Consider the following 23,481-nt stretch of genomic DNA (forward strand, 5'->3'; position numbering starts at 1 on the left):
CCCAATCAGCCCAGGCAGCACAGCAGCGGCTGCCGAAGAGTGCGCTCTGCTTCCGAACACGAGTGAGGTACATATCGGAAGCAGGCTCAGGAGGTGAGGGGGGCAGGTGTCAGCCTGCCAGTGCTCACAGATGTGGCTGGTTATTTAATGCCCCCCTGGCTAGGAATGGGAAGTTGGTCCAGAGACATCTGGGAAGTCGTAACCGGTGGGATGGCAGTGATGCCTGTCATCTGGGCAGAGGGCTAATTGTGACCTGCCTGAAAGAATAAAGGATTCAGAGGCTAATGGAGCACCTAAGATGCATGGTATTATTCCTGTCTTCTGATTGGAGGCCTAGCTTTACAAACAGCCTAACGGTATTATTTTCCAGCTGCACCTGCACACGCCAGGCCAGACTGTCCTTGACCTGCATATGCCTCTGAGGGGGACAAAGATTCCTCCCACTCCACCCCAACATGGACTGTTGCACTCCCTGTGCTCAGAGACCAGCCCTCAGAGATGCAAGTCACCCCCGAGCATGGGCCGAGAGATGAGAGCCATGTCCCCTCCATGCTCATCTGCCTAACAGGCACAAGGTAGTGGCTGGGTAGGAGGCACCAGGCAGGCTTCACCCTCCCAGCTGTGATTTTTGGCCCTGATTCTTGTATGCTCAGAACACAGTATAAGTGGTTAGATTAGAGCAGATAGGGAGAGTGGAGTTTTATGATTACAACACTGCACTGAGCATCAGCAGCACTGGGGTCTCTTCCTGGCTCTGCTACTCACTCACTTTGTGGCCTCGGACGAGTCACTTAGCCTCTTGTTGTCTCAGTTTCCACCTCTGTAGAACAGTGATAATAATGCTCACCTGTCCTCCCCAGGAAAAGTAATGGCCACCTCACCAGATGGATGGCAAGCGCATGTCGTTACTGTATCCTATGTGGCCAATAACATCAGGAATACAGTGTGTATGTGACTTGCTCCAACTCCAAGCTGCTGCGTACTGCGCCGCTTCATGCTGTCAAACAACACCAGGGTGTGGCCAGTGAAGGGTGCAGGTGTTCTCGCTCCTCCCCGCTGTCAGTGCCTGGATGAGCAGTGGGGATATGCAGCTCGCTTGCTGCCGCTCCCCCCAGTTGCAAGCACGAAGCTGGCAGAGTGCATGTGTGGGCGCAGCATGCATTTGTGGGACTCAAAGCCTGCCGTAGGCACCCAGTGGACAGCGCCACTTGGCAGGGCCAGCCACTTGGCTGCCCGCCGTCGTTCTCAGTGCGCAGAGCATTAAAATGGAATGAGGACACACTTTGGATGAATTTTAATTAGATAAAATACTTTTTCCCAGGCCCAGACTTTCCCATGTTCTCATGCATAATGTTTTCTATCTCCTTTTACAAGCAAAGATGTCTTTTTAATTAACTTACAGGCCTTTTCTCTCATTGCTGACTGCCAGGGAAGGGCGAGAGGCTGCAGCAGAGGTAAGCTGAGTAAACAGCAAGTTGGGTGCCTGGTAGTTGCCACAGTTCCTTTGTATGCCCGTGGGGAAGGAGTGGGGGAGGCAGCCACGCTGGGTGGAAAGGAGGAGGTAGAGGAACCGAACTGAGATCTGTAGAAACCGTGGAATAGCTTCTCTCCCTGCCAGAACCGCAGCCCATTGCCCCATGCAGGGACACAGCAAGGCACAGGACAGTGATCTTCCTAGAACAGCAGCAACACAGGGGATGCAGCGCTCCTCATGGGGATGCAGTGAAGGATTGCATGGCCCCGGTGGGATTAGCCTTGCTAGTGAGAGATGGAGGAAGCTAGAGCAGAATGGTATGGCAGGAGAACATGTGACTCTTTCTCTGAAAGTGGGTGCGGAAGCCAGCTGCAGACACACCGTGTGTACGGATGAGGGACAAGGCAGCGTCACGCAAGGGGCCAGACTTCCAGCCTGCATTATTGTGTGTGCAAAATGTCAGGGGCAAATAACGCAGGGGGAGCAATTTGGCACCCATAATTATTCATCCAAACAGTTTAGCTCACATAGACATTTAACTCTGTGTGCCCAGACGCCGTCGAGCGTGCTATGAATTTGAACAATACTCAGGGACTTAGGCAGCTTAAAGTAGAGCACAAGGAATGGACCCACAGTTATTTGTACTTGTATAGATGGAAGCTGGTGTCTGACAATCTGGCCTGCTGTGCATATGTATGTACTGACTATAAACAGGGAAGGATCAATGCACTGGAGCTGTCAGCTATCCCGGTGCCAGCTGGAGGCAATAGTGTAGGCATGCTAGGTGTGGAGAAGCTCATGGCAATTGCAGGCCCCACCCCACACAGCAGGAGGCACTGGAGGGGATGGAGTGGAGCGCTGGTAGCACTTCACCGTCCTGCAGCAGGAGCTGCTCTCAGGAAGGATGTCACAGCACATGGGAGAGGGACTCAGGACACCCAGATATTGGATCATAAGAGGATAAACGCGATTAAAGCGGATCCTGTTACTAATCCAGTCATATTGCAAGTGAATTGACTTCCCAAGAATTAAACCTCTTTGCTTGTTCTTTCCAATAACAACACCGGGCCATTTGGTACTGGGGTCATTCTCACCCTTAACCCTTCTATGGGGATGGATCCCAGCTCCATACAGGGAATAGAATGGATTCCCTGTGGCTTCTTCTCTTAATGGATTGGATTTCTCCAGCTGCCAGGAGAATTTCCTCCCAATCTGCCTTGTTTGTAAGTGGCTTTCCAAAGGGAGGAGGATGAGAATGAAGATGAAGACTTGCTCTCTGCTTTGCAGCTCAATCTCAGGGCAACTGTGACCTTGACTGAAGAGTAAACATGGGCTCAGGAGACAAGGAGCCCAGTCCAATGTACTGGCATGGAAAGCTAGTTTTGTTTAACATGGTGGGTGGTTATTCGTAGTAGGAAGCAGCCTTAGCATGCTGGCATCATGCGCTAGGCTGTTTAACTCTGGTTGGAGGACAGAGGGCCCAACCACAGTAGCACTGGCCAGGATGTGAACCTGTAACAACCTGCGTGCAAAGCAGGACCCCGTCCCCTGTTCCACTACGAGACTGCTACAGACGCACCCCAGCCTGACGGAGCCAGAGACTGAAGGCAGCCTCAGTCGGCACTTCCTTTAGGCTGTCCCAGCAATGCCTGCTCTGGAGGTCCCTGCTCTGGGGTGAGAGAGGTCCCCAGTCTCTGTGCCCAGCTAGCCCCTGCTCTCTTTGCTGAGGCTGCAAACAGAGGGGCCAATTATGGCCCACTGTGATCCTGTCTTTTGTGGGGTAGATACTGGCCCACAAGGAGCTGGGCTGAGATGGAATTGTTTCATACCGAAGAGGTGGGGCCCAACTGTGGGTTTAAGTTGGAGGTGCAGAGGGACCCCATTGCAGGGGGAATCATGGGTGGAATCTGGCATGGCTTGCTCAGAGATCCACCCCAGGGTGCAAGGTGTAAGCAGGGGAATAGACCCGCTACTGTGAGGAACTTTTCTGGCTTCTGCACTACCTCTGTGGAACCAGCAAGACAAAGGATCTGCGTCCTCGCTCCAAATCCCTTTACCCAGAGGCCTGCCTGACCTCAAGGGCTCCCCTTCCACTCTCCTGTGTGGCAGAGTCCTCATAACCCCAACAAGGCTAGGCCCAGGAGTCCTGGCAGGCTTCACCTCCAGTCTTGTCATGGTCACTTAGAGACAGGGGCTAGCGTGCCCCTGCTCTGGGGTGCTCTCTCTGCACCAGCCAATTTCCTGACCCACTGATTGCTTTGTCAAGGTCAAACCAAATGCAATTTATTAAACAGAAACTGTAGGAAAGATAAGGAAAAATGGAACAGGTTAAAGGAACATGGAACCCTGCCCTGTGGGCACTGGGAAACCACAACCAGCCATCTCCGGGACATGAGACAAGTTCACAGTCTGTTCCTCACACGTTCCAGGGCTGCTTCCCAGGCGCTGGCTATGCTGCGGTGCAGTGTTTTCCCCAGGAATTGAAATTAGTGGGGGTGTTGGAATATTCGGGGGGAGGGGGGAAAGGCCGACAAGGGTTGACACTGTGAGGGTGAAGGTAGGTTGTACGGCACCAGAGTAAAAACTGAAATATATTTCACAACCATTTTATTAGATTTAATTCATGCTTTAAAATCACACAAATTATAGTTGGCTACTTAAGCATACAATGAAGCACTATAGCTACATCCTTCTTGGTTTCTTTGCTTTCCAAAGCCAGTAATAATGGCTGCAGTAATTTTAAGACAACAGCTAAGAATCCAGCAGGTTTTCCCAGGTTGGACTCATTTGAACTTCAATCCCAACGTATCTTCTATTTGTTTCCAAGACGGTCAGTACTTCTGGAGTCTTGCTGAAAAAAAGGGTATAAAAAAGCCATTAAATTTGTGGCTTTGTAATGTCTTTTGAAGATTCTGCCGCTTGTACTAGCGCTAGCTGGAGTAGATGGCCTCTGCAGTGTGTGTATAGGAGAGAAAAGAGTTACACTCTTCTCTGAGCAAAGCTTTGATTCCACTATGTCTTCCAGAGAAGTTTGTAGCTCCAGCAAATGCACAAGCAGCCCTCTGTTTGGGGTTTAATTTACAAGCATTTAACTCTTCTAAGATGTCACAGATGCAGCTGATGCGTCTTCTATAACCTGAACATCTAGAATGCATCTACTGGCCTACAATGGACATCAAGATAACATACACAATGACGTCATACTTGATGCTTATTTGCATTGGTGCATTCGTCAGCCATGTATGCACAGATTTTGAATATGGTGAGAGAGTTCTTCGCTTTTTCAACTGCTGAGTGCACCGTTTGCTTCTAGAGAGTCAGCTGAGTTTTTTCAGAAAGATAGTGAGCATTTACCAGTCTTGTTTGAAACCCATGTCCAGCTTCAGGATTAACAAGTGACAATGCACTTAATGTTGGCCTCCAGTCTGTAGTGTGTGGTATTTCTTGCTTAAATAGAAAGAATGATGCAACAGCCATGTTGGTTCACATAAACTGAGTTGTGTCTCCAGCATTCTTAACAGCCTCATTAAGTTCTTCTAAAATTGGCTTGCCAGTGACTGGCTTATAAGGCTTTCTGCATGTTGGTGCAGTCCAGATGCATGGTGTTTTGCAGCTTTTTCAAATAGGTTGTCGGTATTGGCTTAGCTGATCAGTCTGGCAAATCAAGCTCCTCCACTTTTACTATATAAATCCATGATATGCCCACATCTTGAATATTGCGTGCAGTTCTGGTCACCCCATCTCAAAAAAGATATATTGGCAAAGGTTCAGAGAAGGACAACAAAACTGGTTAGGGGTATGGAACAGATTCCATATGAGGAGAGATTAAAAAGACTGGGTCTTTTCAGCGTTGAAAAGAAACAACTAAGAAGGGATATGATAGAGGCTTATAAAATCTGACTGGTGTGGAGAAAATGAATAAGGAAGTGTTATTTACCCCTTCACTTAACACAAGAACCAGGGGTCACCCAATGAAATTAATAGGCAGCAAGTTTAAAAAAAACAAAAGGAAGTATTTCTTCACACAATGCACAGTCACCCATGGAACTTTTTGTGAGGGATGTTGTCAAGGCCAACATTATAACAAGGGTTCAAAAAAAGAACTAGTTTAGTTCATAGAGGTTAGGTCCATCAATGGCTATTAGCCAGGATGGGTGGGGATGCAATTCCATGCTCTGAGTGTCCCTAGCCTCTGTTCGCCAGAAGCTGGGAGTGGATGACGGGGGATGGATCGCTCGATGATTCCCTGTTCTGTGTATTCCCTCTGAAGCATCTGGAATAGTCACTGTTGGAAGATAGGATACTGGGATAGATGGACAATTGGTCTGACTCAATATGCCATTCTTACATAAAAAATAATTATAATAATCAAGAAGTTTAGTACAGAAATTCCCCCAAGATAATGACCTCTTGAGATAGCGACTATGTGAGACAATGACCTTGGCAAATAATGCATTTTTAAAATCTTGGCCTACAAGGAAATGTATTTATATAGGTTTCCCAGTCACAAATCTAGCATTCTGGAGCGAAGTCACTAAAACATAGTCCAATGCTTTGGCCGCCAGTTTGTCGTGCCACCTTTCACTCTATTGCTCTGCCCCAATGGCCCTGCACTGTCACCTTCTGCTACCACCTGCCACTGTGATCTCAGCGAGTCGGTCTCTCAAGGTTCCACCCAGCTCAGTGATTCCAGTGCTCAGTAGGGGAACCTCATTGCTAGTGCAGGCTGGGCTGTCTGTTCCACAGAAACACCGTCCTGCAGCAGATCTAAGCACTTAAATCTGATTATCAGTGATTTCAGCACTAGTGGTCACTTAACAAACCAAAAGACTCCCTATGAAGCCTAATCAACTCTCTTTCTAAACAGGAGAGAGGGACAGGTCAAATAGCGCCTGTGTCTCTTAGGCAGAGCCCACACCACCAAGCCAAACACCTGTGCCCCACCCTCTCTCTCTTCACTAGGATATGGCATCCAAACCTCCTGCTTAGAGAGTGCAGTTCAGTTGAGGGTGACCAGTGCTTAATTTGTAATGAAAGAGGTGCTGGGGCTCAAGCAAGTTTGTTACTTTCATAACTGATGTGGTAAGCCCAGAGGTGCCAGAGCTCTGAACTGCCAGGCCCAGAGATCCCAGGGCTATGAACTGCCAAGCCTAGAGGTGCTGGGGCTCTGCCCTAGCACAAATTAAGCATGGAGGGAGACCCCTCATTCAGTCAGGCTAAGTACAGTTCTGCTGCCCTTTACTCATACAATAAGGATAACAACATTTCATGACCCCACATTTAATACTTCAGTGATTTGTAACCCAACACCAGCCAAAATTGATCACTTGGGCAACACAGCTCCGTCTGCCCGATACCTAGGCAGAGTGGGTGTGTTCATGTAAATACAGTCTGGTCCTGAAGGCTTTCTCACCACAACTGGCTCATCACTAGCTGTCAGGGGAGAGCTCATTCAGACCTTGCTTACAAGTCATAATTTTAAATTAGAAGGTAGGCCAACACTGCCGAAACGAATGTGCCAACATTGTCATAAATAACAGCTGTATGAGGAAGCTAGTCTTTGTTCATTCTTTTCAAACCCATTATGCTTTCTCAGGTACAAGTATTTTCTCATATACTGTATATGCTTTTAAAGTGTGTATTAACGACTGAATTTCAATTCACATTTTCAACCAACAACTAAATTGGCAACACTGCATGAAACTGGAGGGTGGGAGGAATTCAGTGGGGTGTACTCCCCCCTGGGGGGGGTCTAGGGAAATCCCTGCTGCGGTGATACCATGGGTCAGATACCTGCTGTGACGGTGGTCACATGCCCTCAAGCTCTAGGTGGGAGGACCCTTCTCCCTAACATCAGCCCCTCCGTTGGGGTCACATCCCGCCTCTGAGTCTGGCCTTCAAGGCCACTTGTCTGGCGACATCTCCTTGCACTGGGCCCTCTCACTCTCCCCAGCTGCTCTCCACGCTCGGCTGCAGTGTTACTTGTGGCACAGCCAGCGCCTGCTGTCCCTGCTCTGGCTGCACAGCTCCCCACTGCAGCTCAGCCCTGGCTCCCTGTTGGCATGGCTGGTCTACGCTGCTCAAGCTCTGTCCGCACTGCTGCTTCTGCACCAGCCCAGCTCTGGCTAGGGCAGCTCTAGCTCACACAGAGGACAGGCCCCAGGCTCCTGACTCTCTCATTGGTCTGTCTCCCTTGTTAATCAGGCTGACCTGGAGCATTGGCCTTTTCCCATTGGTCTTGGGAACTGTCAGTCTCAGGATCCTGATTTCTCTTCAGCCCTTCCCCTTTCTCCTGGTATTGGGAGAGGGCCAACCGAAAATCCCACTGAGTTCAGTGTGGGGCCAGCAGCCCCTTACATTGGCAAAGCGCTCTCTGGGCTGTGCGGTCTGTGAGATATGTTGGGATTCTTCCCAAATTATAAGCACACTAGCATTTCCATGGTGACTGAAGCAAAAACAGAGCGGACTCCTCTAATCAGCCTCCTTGGATGTATCAGAGGAGAGGAGAATGGCTTCGCTGAGCAGAGATGGAATAAATGGAGCTGACGACAGCAGGCGAACAGGGTGAAGGGTCAGGGATGTGTGTGCAGAGACTTGTACAATGCCTGGGAAGTGTACACGCAATGGCTGCTTCCTGCTCTTGGAAATTCGAGCTCACACAAGGAGAGGGGAGTCATGCAAGGTTTCATTCTGCAGATGGGACTGGCTTTGCTCAGCTGTGCCCAATCCCAGCCTCCAAGACACAGGCCCGATTAACTGGGGAAGGAAGTTCTGTACCATCTGCAAACTGCGGCAATCACAGCCTTCTCTGTGATAGCTGCATCAAAGGGGACTGATCAAGAGGAAACAAAGCAGAGACACTTCAAAAAGGCCCTGAAACAAAGAAGTGGTACCTTAGCAGCAAGTCCTGGCTCTTGCAGAATTTTAAGTGGTTGTGTGGTTGAAGCTGTAGCAACCCACAGCAGCTCAGGATTTGCATATTTTGCCCAGTTGGCACTTACGCTTGCATGTATTTATTCTGATCCATCTTTATGTTCCTCTCTTATTAGAGTTTTGATCATCATTAATGGGGAATAATCTCCCCCTGAGGTCAGGGAATAGTTAACCTGTAGAGGAGATCAGATTCTCCATTAGGGCATCTAGTTACTACTCTCATAGGCACAACGAAGAGAGGGAGGGAGAAAGAATGATTATTTATTTGCTCAGCGCTGACAAAAATATAAAGCCAGGTTCTCTACTCTGAAGAATTGACAGCCTGGAAGATATCTGGAGATGGCCAGCTACCCTGGAAATGCAGAGAAGGGAAGGATTTAGTGGTTTTAGAGAGAAGCATGGCCTTGTGGATAAGGCACTGGGCTGGAACTCAGAAGATCATAGATTCATAGATTTTTTTTTTTTAAGGTTGCAGGGGACTCTTATGACTAGCATCTATCAACCCTTATCAACTAGCATCTATCTATAACACAGGCCAGAAAACCACACCCACTAATCTCTACATCAAGCCAATAACTTCTCACTCAGCTAGAGTCTCTCTTTTAGAAAGATGCCCAGGCTGGATTGACAGACTTCCAGAGGTGGGAAATCCACCATGACGTTCAGTTCCCAGTGCTGCCTCAGACAGCCCTGTGTGACCTTAGGCAAGTCACTTAATTTCTCTGTCCCTCTCTGTAAAACCAAGATAATGATGCTTCATTTGTCTCCCCCATTGTCTGCCTTCTCTCTTACTATGGGTACATACAGCACCTAGTGCAATGGAGCCCTGATCTCAGTCAGGGCTTTTATTGCTACTGCAATGAGAACACCACCACTGATGTCTTTGTTCTTTAATTATAAACTCTGTCCCTTTGGAACTCCTGGAAGAAATGGGTTTCAAAGAGGGATTTGAGAGGAGAGAGTGGTAGCTGGGTGAAACTGGGCACGGGGATGGCAGTGTGGAAGAATGGGCAGGAGAAGGAATCAAAGAAGGCATGCAGACTGGCATCACAGCAAGACTGGTATGGAATCATAGGACCTCTAGTATGGCTTGCAGTAGCTCTGTCCTCTGCGACAGGAGAGCAGTATAGTGCCTGCAAAATGCAGCTAGATACGGCTCTGTGTGTAGCTGAGCCTGCAGCGGCCTTCTCCAGTCACTAGGGAGGGACTAATGCTGGATTTGCCTAACTTTTCTCTGGGCTGTTGCAGGACTAAGTGGCTGAAACCGTTCTCTCTGGGTCATGACGGGCTGATGAATGGTGGAGTCGTGCAGAATAGCTAGGGACAAATAAAGTGCATTTCCCCGGCACACTTAAGGATGATTGTAAACCTCATTATGCCTTCTTGGTTACAAAACGATAGACACCCAGGGCCCAGATTCAGCATCGGGTTAGTTTCATTGCCTTCACTGAGATTACTTACACAGGGCGAATGCTTATTTGGTCGAGTGGTTTGCAGAAGTGGGTAAGAATGATTACCCCTATTTTTAGATAGAGAAACCAGAGCATGGAGACATGAATATAGACTGTCCAGTATCATATAACTAGTCAGTGTCAGAGCTGGGAGCAGAGCCCAGGTTTCCTGGCTCCTAGGTAAGTCTATGCTGCAATCACGGGGTACGTTTGCATTTTGCACAGACATCCCTAAGCTAGCTTTAATCTAGCTAGGTTGGGTCCTTGAGCAGTGAAGCTGCAACAGCGCGCACTTCAGTGTGGGCTATACGAGCCTGCACAGGACCCTGGATAATTGCTTGGGCACACTAACACCTGTGCTACTGCAGCTTCACTGCTCCACTACCCAAGACAAATAGATCAAAGCTAGCTCAGGTGTGTCTGCTCAAACTGCAATCCAATGTTGTGCTTGCATATGTAGTCTACTGTCATATCCCATAGACCATGCTGCCTCCCAGCACTGACCTACAGCCAAAGTCTGGGGAGTGCATCTCTTCTGGGAGTATGGTCACTTATTGATGTGCCTTCATTAAGCAGTGGGATAAAAGCTCAATGACCTTGAACCCAAACTCCTCCCAGGGTTCCTTGGCTGGGATTGTGAAGAGATGAAATTGGTATCATGTTGCATCGTTCTACTGCTGATTTGCTGTGTGACCTGGGGTGAGTTACTTGATCTCTCTGTGCCTTATTTGCTCCTGGGGAAAGGACACAGACCTCACAGCAATGTAGTGATGGTGAATTAGTGTCTGTTTGTAATGGCACTTAGAGAAATGGGAAGCACTGTATAAGGCTAAGGATATAGCATGACACACACAGTTAGAGGTTGTCATGTTAGGTCTGCTTCCAAAATTGAACTCTGGCTAAAATTTTCCAACTGATCCTATGTAAGTGGCCTGATTTTCAGCGGTCCTGAACACCGAAAATGCTCTTGAAGTCAGTATTTGCTCTGCACTTCTGAAAATCAGGTGCTTAAATATGGATCTAAGTGCCTCGCCTGGGTGTGAAAATTCCAGCCTGCAGATTGAAATCTGAATTTGGAGGACTACCGGTTGGCCTGTTCTGATTCCTCCTTGAGTCACTGTCCCAGCACTAGCACATCCTCAGCTCCCTTCCTGAGCCATTGGCTCAGCAATAGCCTATGTACACATCTCTGGCTGAACCATTAGCCCAGCCCTTACACTCCCCTATCCACACGCCACTATCATTATTACACATTAACATCTGGACATTAGCAGCAGCAGAAGGATCCTTCAGAGCATGCCCTTGACACCTCTAAACAGTGAGAGGCGATTGCCCGTTTCTTTACACAGTGTGAAACATACACCACTGCCTCTTCAGTCCTCTCCTGCCACAGTACACTTAAAACTCTGAGCACAGCAATGTATTCAATATGAGTAGGGTGACCAGATGTCCCGATGTTATAAAGACAGTCTCGATATTTGGGGCTGTCTCTTACATAGGTGCCTATTACCCCCCACCCGCTGTCCCGATTTTTCACATTTCCTGTCTGGCCACCCTAAATATGAGGTTTGTGTTACATCTCATCCTGCGTGCTCTCACCCCTTTCGTGCATAAACACTGAAACTCTTCCTGTCTTGGGCACTTGAGGGAGGGAAAGAGGCTTGGAAGGCTGAAAAAGTAACTCGTTTATGTCCCAGCAGCTTGGAAATACCCCACTGAAATCCCTTCACCTACTGGAGCCCAGATTTTCAAGACAGCTGCACACACAATGGGTTTAGCTCTTGGGAAGATCTGGCCCTGATCATGAGTGCTGAACTGTTTGGAAAACTCTGCCCATAAGAGGTTCTGTGATGAGATCCCAAAGGATTTTTACCCGATCTTCATCCGCTGGAAGCATGACTGTCAGGGTTAAAGCAGAGAATTAGAAGAGGGGACCTGAAGACAGCAGTATAGACTTGAAAAGGACTTCCTGAGGAGGGATGACAAAACATTAGTGATTTCTTTGCTACTGTGCATCTGTTAGGTGACCTTATAAAACTCTATTTGTGGAGGTGGTTATTTTAAAAAAAATCTTTTAATCTAAAATCCCATTAGGCTTGCCACTGTATTTATTTGTGAGCAGAAGCAAAACAATCTGGTGTTTGCTCATTTCTGTATCTTGCCCACTCCAAACAGAGGCAATAAAATACTTTTTCCTATTTTCTTTTTGATCTCTGTTGCATTTGGAGGGGACAAGATGTTTCAGATTCTTTGTCTCCTCTCCCAACAATATATGACATTTGTAGGGCTGCTGCCTGCTATGAATGGGTCCTGTGCAACCAAATAAGAACCTCATGATAAGAACATGAGAACATCCATACTGTGTCAGACCAATGGTCAGTCTAGCTCAGTAGCCTATCTTCCAACAGTTGCCAGTGCCAGATGTTTCTGAGGGAATGAACAGAACAGAGCAATTTATAGAGTGATCCATCTTCTGTCATCCAGAACCAGCTTATGCTTCTGAGGGCAACTATCAAGTGAGCCATCCCCTGTCATCCACTCCCAGCAACTGGCAGTCAGAGGTTTAGGGACATTCAGAGCATGGGATTGCATCCCTGCCCATCCGGGTTAATAGCCATTGGTGGACCTATCCTCCAACCTATCTAGTTCTTTTTTGAACCCTGTTATAGTTTTGCCCTCCACTACATCCCCTGACAGTTCCACAGGTTGACTATGCATGGTGTGAAGAAATACTTCCTTGTGTTTGTTTTAAACCTGCTGCTTATTAATTTCATTGGGTGACCCCTAGTTCTTGTGTTATGTGATGGAATAAATAACACTTCCTTATTACTTTCTCCATGCCGTCAAGATTTTATAGCCCTCTATCATACCCCCCATTAGTTGTCTCTTTTCCAAGCTGAACAGTCCCAGTCTTTTTAATCTCTCCTCATACGGAAGCTGTTCCATCCCTCTACTCATTTTTGTTGCCCTTTTCTGCACCTTTTCCAATTCTAATATATTTTTTTTTGAGATAGGGTGACCAGAACTGCACCCAGTATTCAAGATGTGAGGGCACCATGGCTTTATATAGAGGCAATATGATATTTTCTCTTATTATCTATCCCTTTTCTAGTGGTTCCTAACATTCTGCTCGCTTTATTGACTGCTGCTGCATATTGACTGGATGTTTCCAGAGAACTATTGACAATGACTCCAAGATCTCTTTCTTGAGTGGCAATAGCTAATTTAGACCCCATCATTTTGTATGGGTAGATGGGATTATGTTTTCCAGTGTACATTACCTTGCTTTTCTCAACATCGCCAAGGAGCTGCATAGGGCTATTTGCTTTCACAAGGCCCCTGCATTGTGATATGTGGATTCCAAGGCCAGAAGGGACCACTGTGATCATCAAATCTGACCTCTCCTATAACAAAGGCCATAGAGCTCCCACAAAATAATTCCTTTTGAACTAAAGCAGAGATTTAAATAAAATCTAGCCTTGATTCAGAAATATTCAGCAATGGAGAATCTACCATGGCCCCTGGTAAATTGTTCCACCGGTTAGATACCCTCACTGTTGAAAAAATGTACGCAGATGCAAGCTCCTGCATTGTGATGTATGGCTTGGGATATGTTGATGGAATTAGAGCAGGTTGATGTTTTTTGTTGTTCATAAATGGTCTTTTAAAAAATGTGTTGACACTGGTGACTTTTGTAATCAACATTTGGTCAAAAACGTTATCAAAATAATCAGTGTTTTTGGTTTATCAAGCCCCAGGTTTTCAGTAATGTTGTTAAGCATTTCAGCTTTGACAAAAACATCAACCAACCAATCAACCAAATAAGGGGTCAGTTTTGAATCTTTAAAAAAAACCCAGCATTGAAATATCAAAATTTGTTGCAAAACTAGATTTTCATTCCTTCATTCATTAATTGCAAGTGTGAGTCTGGCTTGTGCCCTGTGGTTACCATTGTTAAAGGGTGCAAATGGCTAAGGAACACCTGCACTGCCTCCCCACAACGGTTTTTCATTTGGAGCTCACTAAGTCAGAAAGCACCTCAATCGGGATGTTCTCGGGACAGGGGGTAGCCGCTTTGTTCATCTGGAGGTAGCTTTGGATATGTTTCATGTCTCTCTTTGTGCCTTAAGGGTGAAATGGTCTGGCTTCAATGAACTCAAATTGGCAGTAATATCCATTCTCCATCTGTTTGGTGGTTTTCCTGTTAACGAGATAAGAGACGAGACTGGGTTTCTCCACTGGCCAGGCTAGAGGGTTTGTTCCTCTGAGCATACCTTGGAACGGTGCCTCATGTGAGATGCACTGTTCATTTCAGACCCATCCCCCGCAAACCTGCTCTTAGCTCTCCAATCATTAGTGTAGATGATCACTTGAGTCCATTGCTGACCAGGCTGCATCTGGGTATGGCCAGGGGTGGAGGTTCAGGCCGGGCCCATGTCAACACCAAATCACCAAATTTCCTGGTGATTTGGGCTATTGATCCTGGGCCCAAATAATTTTCACATAACACATGGTGAGGGGCATCATTCATCCTCCAGGGTGAGGTCTGTAACCTTTGCTCTCCTCCTTCAGTTTCTACCTTGTGCCCCACCAGCCCTGTTCCATCTAATACCTGGTGGGCCAGCACAGCTACCTGAGAGGGAGACAATGACAGTGCCCCGGACAAGGCAGGCCTGCTAGGTCTGGAAAGCCTCCAGAAGCCAGGGAGAGCCAGAGAGTGATTGTTCAAGGCCTTGTCATCGGGCCAAGACTCACACCGGAGAGGTTAGTCTAAGGAAACAGACACTAAATAAGTCCCAATGGGAACTGCCACGGAGCACTGATGGCTGGGATGTAGCTCCCAGGCCCAGCGGATATTGACAGGACCCTGCCATGTAATCTGCTGTGGAGCTGGAAGCTGTGGAGAATTCCAGAAGGGCATGACACTGGGGAAGCACAGAGGGAGTTCCTGAGGACACAGCTGATGTGGCAGACAGCTTGGCTGGCATTTCTGCCTAGTGACACTGACAGGACAATGGATGCTGTGAGGCGGCTGGGGCTCCCAATCTTAGCGCATCGAAGTCTGTCATGATGGAACGCTATTCTGAGCAAGATCAAGGGGTCGGGAGTCCCAACTGGTATTAACAATGCACAGCAATAAGAAAGCTGAATTCCTGCCTCAAACTGACAGGATGCCACTGTGAGGAAAGTAACCGTGGAGTCCTGCATAGCACTGAGCAGAGACTGCTGTGAGGTAATTTGTCCGCTGTTGGATTCCCAGCTGGCACAGACAGGGTACCGCTGTGGGAAAGCTCACGCTGCAGGGGACTTGGCATTGAGAGGAAAGTCATGCAGCATAAGAGCTGACAGGGCACTGTTGCGAGGAAGCTCATACTGCAGGCACTCTGGCTGCTTTGACACAGCTCCTGCCACTGGTGCAAATGCTTAAAAAAATCCTCCACACTAGCAATTCTCAAAGCCCCAGAGCACACTGTGAGTTGCTGCTGTGCATTAGGCCTGTGACTTGGCACTGTGCAGCATTGCACAGGACACTGCCAGAAGGAAATCCTCCTGGAGGCCTAGTTAGCCCTGAGAAGGCACTGCTGTGAAACATCCTTCTTTATCACCAGGGGGCAATGTTTGCTGAATTGCATCTGAGTGAATTGAACTGATAAGGGCCCAGAATCCTTTGCAGCTGTGGCCTAGGATATGGATGGAGAGAAGCTGGTGATTGACTTCTCATTAAAATGGCCCTTTGGAATTTTTTCCCCCCTCATCTCCACCGTCTTTATTTCAGGAATCACTTAAAATCAGCGCTTGAACAATTCACCAGCAGTTTACAGCACACTCCGGCTAGTCTCGGTAACCGATTCTTCACAGCTTCCCTCTGACGTAAATAATTAACTTTCCTGATAGCAGCTAATGTGCTTTTCGTGTATGTGGTTTTGTTTAGATGCATGTTAGACCCTGAGACCAAATTTGTTCATGATCAGGAGAGAAAAAGATTTAAAGACAAAGCAAATTTGTTTCAAAAATGTATTAAATTTCAGACACGGTTTGTTCTGAGCTCTCCTGTAGGGAGAGGCTGAGCACAGAGCCGTGGCAATGTTCAGGAAAAGGGGGTGGCTTCATGTCAGGCAGGTTAATCTTCAGTCCATGGGAGTTTCACGCACTCCCCCTTCAGGATAGCTCCCTTCCCTGCGTTAAAAGGGACCTTGGGGGGTCTTTGGGGCTCCTCCAGTCACAAAGCAAGAGATGCTGCCTTCTGGGATTTCTCTCTGTGAATGAACAACTTGTAGGTTTTCATCATTATATTCTGTTCAGGTTCTTATACTGTGCCCATCACCATGGTATCTAATCTGAGTGTCCAGTAGCCCCTCAAGCCGTGGGTCAGAGCCTCTGTACTAAGCTCACTTAGCACTTTCAGAGAAGCTCAAAGTGACCCGAAGGCGTTATCCTAGGGAGTGCAGGGGATATGTTGGGACTGGTTGGAGTGGAAGGGCTCGTTCTCAGGGTGGAGCTGGAGGGACGTATGCTTCACAATCCCTGCGAAGCAGAATGGTCCTATTCTAGTTGATGTAAGCTAGAGCACTCCTATAGCTACTATAACTTCTGCAAAGGGCTGTGTTGGATCCTCCCCCACCAGCCCCAGGATGGGAGGAGGCATAAAATAGCTCAGAATGACCTTTGCTTCCTCAGCTGTGGATTGTGTCCCAGGACTTCACTAGTAATTATGCCCAGGGGCATTCTGCAGGGACGGTGTTTGTGACCATTTGCTCCAGTTCTTAGTGGCTGTGTGCTTTGTCCAGGTTGGTACCCCTTATTATTAGCTATTTGGGATGGGGATTTATCCAGGCTTGGGTGTTTGGGCAAAGGCTGCTCATACAAATGGCTGTTTTGGCCTCCCAGCAAGTGTACTCATGCATGACCAAGAGTGTTCAGTATGGCCTAGTGGCTTGTGCACTGATGTGGGACTCAAGAAAAATGGGTTCAAGTCCTGGTTCTGTCACTTCCTGGGTCGCCTCAGGCAAGTCATAGCCTCCCCGTGCCTCAGTTTCCCCATCTGTAAAATGGATATAATGATACTGCCCTCTGTAAAGCACCTTGAGCTAAAAAGTGCTGTATAAGAGCCAGATATAATTATTCCCCTGGGTATAAAGTTAGTCATCCAATCAGGAAGCAGAAACAATAGCACATGACTTATGTGCCCATGTGCCCACCACAAATAACAAACTGTGAGTGGTGGAAGTGATCAGTCCATGAACAATCCATAGGCTGAAAATTGTTCTTACAAACTCTGTGACAAAGTGTCATGTTTTTTTCGCGCACAAAAAGCAAACAGTACTGTTACTCAGAAAGATTTGTTTTGTGTCTTAAGAAAACAAGAAAGAACAAAGCGTCTCCCTGAGAGAGCACAGTGTGGAGCAGCTCCTCTGACAGTCTGCACTGAGCTCTGGGAACAAAAATGGCTGGTGGATTCCATGCAGAGAGGGCAACTGCTTTGAAAACTGAAGGGACGCAGAAAAGAAAAGACATCAGCCTTTCCTAGCTGCATAGTCACCTTCGCAGAAATAAGGAACAGTCAATAAAGGGTCACATTCGTCAGATAATTTATTCACAAGAAATATTTCGACCAGCCCTAGTAATAAAGTTGCTTTAGAAAATATGACCAAAACCAGCCAAAATTGTTCAGTGTCTGAGACCTCCAGTCCAGCTGATCCTCCTTGATTTTTGGAGGTAGCTCAACCACATGAATTCATCTTTCCTATTCTTCTTCTATCCTCCTCTATTCCTGCTGAGACGGAAAAATGCTGATGCGCTGGGGGAGAGACTCTGCTAAGAGAACTGCAAACGGGGGATCTTTTGTGCTATAAAGCAGAGGATATTTTGGAATACAGCGAAGAGTGAAAATGGAATCACTTTTTTGGATTAGGGGCAGCACAGCAGGGGCACTGGAAAGGCAGGAAAGGAAGATTTGAGGGAAATCAGTGCAGAGACAACGGAATCTTTGTCTGGAAGGTGATTCAAAACTTCTTTCATGGAGGAAAGAGTAACAGCTGCTCTCAGTGCAGGTGAGAATTGATCTTGCAGTCCCACTGGGTACAGAGCTAAACTGAGCTTTGTCAAAGGTACCTGAGGGAGGGAGGCCAAGTTGCTTTGTACTTCTGCAGCAACAGTGCACACTTGGGCAGCAGTGGACATCCCTTGAGCGCTGCTCTCTGAAAATCTCTTACTTTGCAATCTCTCCAGTGGCCTGCTGTCTACGCATGCCAGGCAGGCATTGCATGCCTGACCAACTCTGCGCTGTCCAGTGGTATCCTCTGCACAGCGTAACCTCGTGTGCACCAAATGTGTGAGGTCATGCTGCATGAAGGACACCTTTCTGGACTGCCTGTGACATGCATGTGAGTAGTTTCATGCCTTATTAAAATTGTCACAGCACACCACTGAGTATCTTCCTCTAAGGAGCACCAAGAGGTTAAAATAGCCTGAGAATTAAATATCGTCCTTGGGAAGCTGCAGTCTGAGCTGGCGTTTGTGGCTTATAGGCTTCATTCTCATCCCAGTTAACAATAAAACTGACCCAAAGTCACCAGTGGCTGATGGGCCTGTATGAAACTGGTTCTGGTTCCAGAGAAGAGAAAGCAAAGCGGGAAATGCATTACCTCAAATGAACACCAAACCATAGCCCTGACCAGCCAAAGGGAAGAAGGGAAGAGAATTAGACCTCAGGACTATTGAGAGTTTGGTTACTCCCTCATGGAAGGTGCTGAAATGCTATTGTGAGAGTTGGCATTAAAACAAAGAAAAAGGTGGATAGATAGATCTTCTTGTCTGCAACTAAAATGCACCGCTCTCTGGGGTGGAACTCAGCAGCTGTTTACAGCACGCAGCAAGACTTCATAAAAGCTGAGGGCAGGAAGTGAAAAATAAAAATGCCTCCAATTTAACGTGCAGGAGAACCTGAGGTAGGCAGAACACAATGGCCTGCATGGGTATTTGCCTGGGATACCGGGCTGACTGCTCCTGGGGAGTAGAGAGCATAGGGAAGTAGACAGAGGAAGTGTGCAGCACAAATTATCCTCATTTTCTAGTGCCTCTGGGTTTGAGGGCGTGACACAGATTCCACTTCCCAGCCAGACTGAGTCCAAGTTCTCCTGCCTCTCAATACTTTTGTATGTTTTGCTCATTACACAACAGAAACTATATGAAGAAACCACACAGTCAGATTTGGGTCTCAAATAAGTGTTCACTGGATATTCATAAACACACATGGCTGACTACATACATGCTGCTGGTTTCTGACAGCTTTTGAAAGTATAAAGCACAGTGAGTGCTGCTAGAGGGGGGTCATAAGTTATTTAAAGGGATACTACCCCAAAATACTGTTCTTTAAAAGGATGCACTCCAGTACTACTATTTTCTGACTTCCCCTTGCCCAAACTGGGCTGTCTAGGATTGATGGCTAATCCCCCTTGAACTAGTGTCCTTTACCCATGCCTTCATCTCCATGTGGGGTTTTCTGATCTGTTTCTGCCCCCTGAGCCCCCAGGGTCTGGCTGCTGGGGATCTACCCTCTCAAATCCATCCTTCCTGCTGGCTGGGGAGGGGAAATTTTGTTTTATTCTTCCATAATTGAGCACAAATGGTTTCTGTGGTTGTACTTTGTCCTGAGTAAATGAAATTGACACAGTTTAATTAGCTGGTGATGGCCAGTAAAAGGCAAATAAAGTTGAGCTAGAATATGAACCATAGGGAATCTTCAATCTTTCCCAACATTCCAGGCATCGGTGTAATTAGATTTTAATTTAAGGGAAGTAAAAAGAAGCCCACTCCATTGTATTGACAAGGTTTTGCTTGAGCCTGAGCATTATATGTGATGGGAGAGATTGAAATATATAATGGACAGGCTGGTTTCAATGCAATTTCTGATCTAGATTCTTTCTCTCTCTGTCTCTGATGCTGGTAGCTCAGCAGCAGAGCTGGATGAATGCTACAAAAAAAAGACATCCTTAAATAACAAACAAGATGAAAATCTCAGGAGAACACCTAGAAACTGGGAAAGTGGATGGGCAGGATCCATTATGAGGATACAGGCCTTGATCCAGCAAAGGCTGAGAGTATGGCTACACAGCAAAACTGTGCATGAGCTAGCCAGTCTGAACGAGCTTGAATCCAGCTCGCCTAGGTAACAACAGCAGTGAAAACAGCACAGCGCAGACTTCAGCAGAGGCAGTGAAACAGGGATAGCGCCCCTGTGATGGAAATTCTGTTTCCCCTCCCACCATTCTTGCGGAGGCGAAAGTGGGACCTGTCCAGAGAAGGGGCTAGAAAAGCTTCTGGCCTTCAGTGCAGAAGATCAGGCTGGCTGCCAGGGAGCAGGTAGAACTCCCTAGCCCAGCCCTGGTCCCGCCTTCCAGCCACCACTGGTCCAGATGGAGACACCTGGCCTGGGGAGGGGCAGAAGCAGGTGCAGCAGCTGCTGGGGTAGGGGACGGGGCATCAGCACTGGGTGGGAAGTGAGGGGGGACATTGGTGCACAGGGCACCGGCTGGCGAGGAGGGGTGTGGGAGCACAGAACACCAGGCATCAGCTGCCCAGGAACTACTGGGATGCCCTTTCCAAGCCTGGAGCAGGCTGCCTCCTCACCCCCTCCCCATCTCAATAGCTCCTCTTGCTCTCCCTTCTGTTCCTCTGTCTCCCTATTCACAGGGAGCTTCTGCTCTCCCCCTCTACTGCTTCACCGTGGATACTACAAGTCGAGCATGGACCCTGGTATGTAGGTGGCTTGCTAGCCCGTACTGCAATGTCTTCTCTTCTGTTGCCTGCACTACCTGCCTTCAAGCTGACTTGGATAGGCCAGTCCTTGCCCAGCTTTCACTGTGTAGCCATAGCCTTTAACTTTATGCACTAAAGCCATCAACTGTCAATGAGATTGCTCACAGTGTGTAAATTTGAGCACGTGCATGTATATTTGCAGACCCATGATCTGTACTAAGTTTGTAGTGGATTTCAGTGACCTGATTACCACTTAGCTACCACTAGGTGCTGTAGAAAAGCCTTAAAAGATAGAGCCTCAACCAAAGCCCTTTGAAGTCAATGGAAAGACTATTGTCAACTTCATGGGCACTGGATCAGGTCCATAGTGAGAGGCTGCTTTCAATAAAGACCACAGGTTTGCCTCAAAGTATTTTCAAACCCTTTTTTATTCAGCTCTTTGAACACCCACCCAGCCGAGTGCCAGTGCAGGATGGGGAAGATGTTGCAGATGCTTGTAAAAATATTGATTGGCAGGAGAGTTCACTCTGGCAACGTTAGCACAGGTTTCAATGGGCTGGGCAGTCAGCCAGTCACAAAGGGCAAACAATCCTGTGTGACTTTGCTGAGCCATCACCCAGCCTGAGGAGGGATCACCGGAAAGACTTGCTGGCAGTGGCCCAGCTGGTGAGCAGCCCAGAGGCTGAACGGCCTGCCCTAAGGCAAATCACAGAGAGGACGAAAGCACTAAATTCATCAGCTGAATTGTTCACTGGGAATAGGCCACACAGTCGGGTCACCTCAGCATTGGGCAGGGGAAGCATGCACTGACTCAGCGAAAAACTGAACTTAGCCCTTGGTGAGAGTGGAATGTCTCATCCTGGCTAGCTTATCTCACATATTCTCCAGGGGCCTGATTTGGAGTTCAGGGTGACCCTCTCGTGCCTAGGTGCAGGGCCGGTGCAAGGATGTTTCGCGCCCTAGGCGAAACTTCCACCTTGCGCCCCCCGGCCCTGAGGTGCCCCCCTCCGTGGCAGCTCCCCACCCTCTGCCCTGAGGCACCCCCGCCGCCCCAGCTCACCCCTGCTCTGCGCACGAGCACCCCAAGCACACCATGGCTGCTTCACTTCTCCCTCCTCCCAGGCTTGCGGTGCCAATCAGCTTAGGTGCTGAAAGCCTGGGAGGTGAGAGAAGTGAAGCAGCTACAGTGTGGTGGGGAGGAGGCGGGGCAGGGATGAGCTGGGGTGGGGAGTTCCCCTGCGTGCCGCCCCCCCCTTACTTTCTGCAGGCAGCCCTCCCCATGCTCCCCCTGCCCCAGCTCCCTCTGCCTAAATGCTGGCGCAACCAGGGCGGACGAAGATCCGGCCGCCACAGTCCCTGCTGAAGAAAATGGCGCCCCCAAATCCAAGCGCCTCACCTAATGGTTGCACTGGCCCTGCCTGCACTGCCCTCAGGCCCAGCTCAGTCCCTCTGCCAAAGAGCAGCACATGTGACACAAGCAGAGGCGTTCCCCATAGGAGGCATCACCACAGAGCTGTGGGCTCATCTGCACGGCCTGCCTCACCCTGGGTGGAAGGGCCTGCTCCTGTCCCCAGTGCGAGTGGCTGATTCAGCCCAATAGTGCAGTTTGTTCACATCAGAGAAGCGCCATGAATGATCAACCTGAGTGTGGATTTTCTATAGCAGGTTGGGTTCCTGAGTCAGTGCAGGGACTGAGAGGGAGAGGCTTTGCACCTCCCTGATGTGATGCTGGGCAGGCAGGGACAGAGAGGCCACAGTAGCAGGTCAGAGCAGCCTGCGGACAGCCCTAGCTTGCCCTCCCTACCTCCCACTGCCATAGTCCCTATAGGCATCACTGTACCAGGGGATCCCTAAGGGTGCAGGCCTGTCTCTTCCTGCCCTTGATCTGCCCTGAAACATCCCATTTCAGAAGAATCTATGGGGTTGGCACTGAGCCCCTGGTGCAATTCACCCAGGGGAGCCATGCAGCCCCTTGGTGCCAGCCCAGCTTCACCCTACTCTGCACACACAGCAGGTGCAAAGCGACTGCACAGGGGAGGAGAAGGAGCCTCCTTGGTTGAGTTCTCTTGAGCCTACCTCTCTCTATTTTCAAGAAAACCAGGAAATTCAAACACAAGACACTTTGTAAAAACAGTTCAGGTGGCTGAGAGACAGCGACGCAAAACCCAAATGCACAATGCTAGGAAACACAGCACAAAACCATTCACCTACATCCCTCCTCTTCTCTCTCTCACTCACACACTGCTCATTCCCCCAGCCAACCAGTCCTACTCAGCTATGTCACCACAGTCAGACCCTTAACTCTACCCTCCGTGGAATGCCATGAAACAATGCTTACAGCTCCTGAACAAAAAGCTACATAAAGAAATATGCATAGCAGAGATCAGCACATGCACCCTGCTCAGGACACATGACCAAAGGAGCCCCAGTGACATCAATCTAAAACTATTCATTACACCCCAAAAAATCTACATATAACAGCTGGAGCTTACAAGTCCTCTCATATGCTACCTGTCACCATTTACAAACAAAGTCACAGCACACAAACACTGCAATCTGTGCAATTATGACTTACCAAATTTCAGAACCCATCAAAAAGATTGAGATGTAATATTGCTCCACATAAACAAATATGTTACCCACAAAATCAAAATAACTTGGTTGGTGGCCTACAACTGTGAGATGAAGGTTCAATGTCTTAATAACAATGCCAACTCCAAAATACTGCCACATTTCACCTACTTCCACATATACTCTTATCATTGTGCAGATTTCCCATCTAAATTCATACTGAACACATTCAAAATAAATGTTTATTTAAAAAAATTCTTTAGGTGACACCTCTATTGGGAAAAATACTGGTAA

Source organism: Chelonoidis abingdonii, chromosome 9 (genome assembly GCF_003597395.2).
Source record: "Chelonoidis abingdonii isolate Lonesome George chromosome 9, CheloAbing_2.0, whole genome shotgun sequence".
In the NCBI taxonomy this organism is placed as follows: domain Eukaryota; kingdom Metazoa; phylum Chordata; order Testudines; family Testudinidae; genus Chelonoidis; species Chelonoidis abingdonii.